This window comes from Leopardus geoffroyi, chromosome C1 (genome assembly GCF_018350155.1).
Source record: "Leopardus geoffroyi isolate Oge1 chromosome C1, O.geoffroyi_Oge1_pat1.0, whole genome shotgun sequence".
In the NCBI taxonomy this organism is placed as follows: domain Eukaryota; kingdom Metazoa; phylum Chordata; class Mammalia; order Carnivora; family Felidae; genus Leopardus; species Leopardus geoffroyi.
Genome location: NC_059328.1, coordinates 101,945,291 through 101,950,000, shown reverse-complemented (window position 1 = coordinate 101,950,000; position 4,710 = coordinate 101,945,291). Strand labels below are relative to the sequence as shown.

Sequence of the window (4,710 nt, the reverse complement as noted above, 5' to 3'; positions counted from 1 at the left end):
TTTCAGAAACCTTGATGCTGATCCTAAAACACTAAATAACACTCCCGAGTTCTCACATGTATCAGGCACGGTGCCAAGTGTCTTACCACAGTGCTTTCCCAGGTGTGGTTCCCTGACCCGCAGCCTGGGCACCACCTGGGAACTTGTCAAGAATGCAGATTCTCTGCGGGCGCCTGGGTGGCTCAGTTGGTTTGGCGTCTTGACTTCAGCTCAGGTCATGATCTCACAGTTCGTGGGTTTGAGCCCCGCATCGGGCTCTGTGCTGACAGCTCGGAGCCTGGAGCCTGCTTCGGATTCTGTGTCTCCCTCTCCCTCTGCCCCTCCCCTACTCAGGCTATATGTCTCTTCCTCTCAAAAATGAATAAATATTAGAAATTAAAATTAAAAAAAAGAATACAGATTCTCTAGCTCTACCCAGACCTACTGAGTCAGAAATGTGGGGAATGAACCCAGCAATCTGTGTTTTAACAACCTTCCAGGTGATCCTGATGAATAATAAACTTGGAGAACCACTGCTTGATACGTATTCTCTCATTTAATTCTCTATCCCAATACAGTGATACTATTGTCAATTTCATATTACCAAGGATGAAACTGAGGCATGAGAGTGCTCTGTAGGTGCTCACCAGCCTCAGTGGCTATCGGCTAGTGGACTGGACAGTGCAGATAGAGAATATTCCATCATCACCAGAATATCTACTGGACAAGGCTGTGTGAAGCATTCAGCTTACTGAATTTGCTTGTAGCAGGTCAAACACATATAGGTCAGGACTCTCCCCGGAGAGTTCTTCAACTAGAGAATTCATGAAGATGTTAAAAGGATGAGGGGCGCCTGGGTGGCGCAGTCGGTTAAGCATCCGACTTCAGCCAGGTCACGATCTCGCAGTCCGTGAGTTCGAGCCCCGCGTCGGGCTCTGGGCTGATGGCTCAGAGCCTGGAGCCTGTTTCCGATTCTGTGTCTCCCTCTCTCTCTGCCCCTCCCCCGTTCATGCTCTGTCTCTCTCTGTCCCAAAAATAAATAAACGTTGAAAAAAAAAATTAAAAAAAAAAAAAAAAAAAAGGATGAGTTAAGAATGACAGACCACTGAGTTCCCCAAACAATACTTCAGTAATAAGAGCTAACATGTATTACATGCACTTGCTCTATGCTGGGCACTTTGTGTGTTTAGACGCAATATCTCATTTAATATTTCTATCAGGCTATATGATAGGAATTATTAGTGCTGCTTTTTCAAGTAAGTAAACAGAGTCAGCAACTTGCATAAAGTCCCACACGTATTAGTCTCTAGTATCTCCTAGTTAGGAGCTCGCTGATACCCCTTAACTAGTATGCCCAAGGGAGGGGTCCACCCCTCCCTGACTAGTCTAGAGTCTTCTCTCAAGCACTTGTGATCCTCTCCTGTGTGTCCCTTGACCTTAGCCCTCATTTCTCCCTCCTTGCCTCCTTCCTTCCTATGCTTCTTGCTTCAGTGCTCCTACAATTCTTCCCCAAAAGTTCTTCGTGTGTGCACCCAGCAGGGTCTAGTTTGCTTTTTCCTGCAGCTTTATTTTCCTCCAGTTCTCACCGTCACGTGCTGTGTGCCCGTGTTCCTAGCTTAATGGCGGTGACTGTGCCACGTGGCGGCTCTTGGTCTCTTTCACATGACAACTCTGTTCTCATTGCCTCTGTGTTCTCCCTGTGTGATCAACATGCTCTTTTCACTCTGTCAACCAGAGGGGTCTTTTGGAATGTCTTCGGCTGGCAAGAGTCCATTCTTCCTGGAAGTTGAGCTGAAAACAGATTGCCTATCACTACCATGTCACTTTTCCAAGTACCCCCATAGGCAGAACAACCTGGAGGCTCTACTGTTAATCATTTAAAGTTCTCATCTGTCAACTTCCAATAATTCTGCTCTACTGGCGAGGCAGGGGTTGCCTTCTTTGTCCAGGAAGGAAACTGGTTTAGAGCTTCGGTGACTTATCCTCAGATATGTAATTCAGCATTGTGACAAACGTTTACGTAGGGCCTCCTTTGTGAAAGGCACAGGGGAAATACAATATGCCAGTAGGTTAGAGGAGGACCCACAGAGATGCTAGCTGGAAAATAGTGAGCATAGGAATGAAAGATTGACCAAGATGTTTGGGGAAGGAATAAAATAGATAGATGATAGGAGAAAGGGCTTTCCACTCAGAAACTAGGACACGGAAACATGAAAGCATTTAGGGAAAAGCAAATCCATACAGTAAGTGGCAAAATGAGAATGGAAATACGAGGTTAAACTATACAAGAATGTCAACATTGGATTGTTATTTTTTACCAAAACACCAGTAGTTCATTGTGGACCAACCTCATCTATCCAATGAACAAGCATTTTGTCAAGCACCTGTTTCACAGGTACCATCAAAGCACCAAGAATTAGAAATGACACACAGTCTCAAGAGATGTCTCTCAGAGATGAACATGGAAAGCCAGTGAGAGGTAGAACCAAAGGCTTCTGGGTCTTGTACCTCTCCTGGACACACGCCATTAACTATGACATTTAATTATTTGAAAAATGGCTCATTCAGTGGCTCTGAAATAAACAGAATATTTAGTATTTGATATAACCATGTTGGTTCTGTAGGATGCAGACTCTTTTTTTTTTTAATTACCCCCCCACCCCATCCCTACCCACATACACACATGGTAAACCAGGCTGACGGTCATCATTTTCTGAAAGTGTTTCTGAAAAGCCCATGGTGTGGCTTTAAATGACTCTATTTAGAATAACTTGATCTGGGGTGCCTGGGTGGCTTGGTCAGTTAAGCGTCCAACTTCGGCTCGGGTCATGATCTCACGATCCATGAGTTCGAGCCCCGCGTCGGGCTCTGTGCTGACAGCTCAGAGCCTGGAGCCTGTTTCAGATTCTGTGTCTCCCTCTCTCTCTGCCCCTCCTCTGTTCATGCCCTATCTCTCTCTGTCTCAAAAATAAATAAAAACGTTAAAAAAAATAAAAATAAAAAAAAATTTTAAATAACTTGATCTGATTTTACATAGTCACTGTCTTATCATATCCACCTTAACCCCGTTTTCAAATAAAATTTTTAGACATGGGCTTCCTGGGAAGACAGCTGTGACTCTCCTTTTATCTGTGAATTCAGGGTGAAGAAATATGTGTGCCTGGCATTTACCACCAGATCACCCCCCACTAGCCTGTCCACAGAGAAGCCTATCAAGAGCAACTGTCAGTTCAAATAGATTATCTAGAGAGTTCCCTTAGCTTGCAGCAGCCTCCCCACCACCACCACCAAAAAAAAAAGAGGAAATCCTATAATAATTAAAACACACACACACACACACACACACACACACATACACACACACACAAGTATTATGTGGGTAGTCCAGACATGACCACAGGACCAGACCTGGGGAGAGGTGTTCCCACTAAGAACCAGACAGCCAGTGAGCAAGATGGGTGTTATTCTTCAGCCATATTCTAGAAGAAAGTTCTTATACTAAAAGGAGAGGTGAGTCCTTGTGGGAATGCAAAGCCACAAAATTGGGTTTTATGATGGATTCCCCTCCTGGGAATTAACAAATTGCGGTATTTCTGAAGTTGCTGATTCCTGCATTGTCCTCCCTGGATCAGCCACTATTACTACTTCCAAGCCATCCTCACACCTTCTACAGCTTTGTATTCTTCTTTTGAGGAAAGCACATCCTGATGCCCCTTTGACATGCTGGCACTTTACTATGTCAAGGTAGACAGAAGAGTTTTTGCCTTTTGATCCATCTAAGTTCCAAAGTAACAACCTCTCTATTCAGCTTATGCTTCCCCACCCCCAGAAAACAATAGGTCCAGATACACAAAGAGTGCTTACTGTACTTATGGTTCAGATTTTCATCATTTTACGTGTGGATTTGCCATAAAATTGTTGTGTGGCAACTCCTCACTATGCCCGCGTATCTAGTCTCTCCTTCCTTTTTAGTAATGGAATCCTCTCCCTTAGTTTTAGGAGAGAACATACTGCCAAGTAGGAACTACATTTCCCAGCCTACCCTTCAGCGAGGTATGGATCTGTGCGTTTGTTCTAGCCAATGGGATACGAGCAAAAGTGATATGTGCAATTTCTAAGACACAGATTTTTTAAAGGAAGTTGCTTCCCCTTACCACCACCCCCCACTTCTGGAAGAGCCTGTTGGACCAATGGCTGGAAGACACAAGAGAAAGATAGGGGGAATGAACCCCTGAGCCTGGGTCCCTGGACTCAATAAGCAGTGCTGCCTTTCTGCCCTGGATTGCACCACCTATCGCTGGACTGTTACGTGAGAAATAAACATTCATCATATTTAAGCCACTTTATCTTGAGATCTCTTTGTACCTTAGCTATTATCCCAACTAATTACACTCATCTCACTAGACTCTTTGTCTAATGTCTTCCTTCCAGTTGGGTTACTTCAATTCAACCAACATTTTGTGGGAGCCTTACCATGTGGCGAGACAGTGTTTTTCAAAGTAGGGTTCCCAGACCAGCGGCATCATCCTCACCTGGGAATTGTTACATATGCTAATCCACAAACCTCTACCTCAGCCTTCCTGAATGAGAAGCTCTGGGGGTGGAGCTCAGCAGTGGGTTTTTTTTTTTTTTTAAGTTTATTTTGAGAGAGAGAGAGCACGTGCTCATGTGGGAGAGGGACAGAGAAAGAGGGAGACAGAATCCCAAGCATGTGGGCCTCAAACTCAGGAA

General features: G+C 44.5%; 1 protein-coding gene across 2 annotated transcripts in view; it reads left to right on the top strand.

The window, feature by feature from the left end:
• Positions 1–193, top strand: part of WARS2 (tryptophanyl tRNA synthetase 2, mitochondrial) — a 97,766-nt gene extending 97,573 nt beyond the window's left edge. Inside the window, exon 6 of one of the 2 annotated variants that reach the window (XM_045478831.1) lies at positions 1–193. This exon is cut by the window's left edge and continues 587 nt beyond it. The gene's annotated coding sequence lies outside the window, so the exon portion shown is untranslated. The other variant, XM_045478830.1, reaches the window with a different exon arrangement.
• The last annotated feature ends 4,517 nt before the right edge of the window (positions 194–4,710 follow it).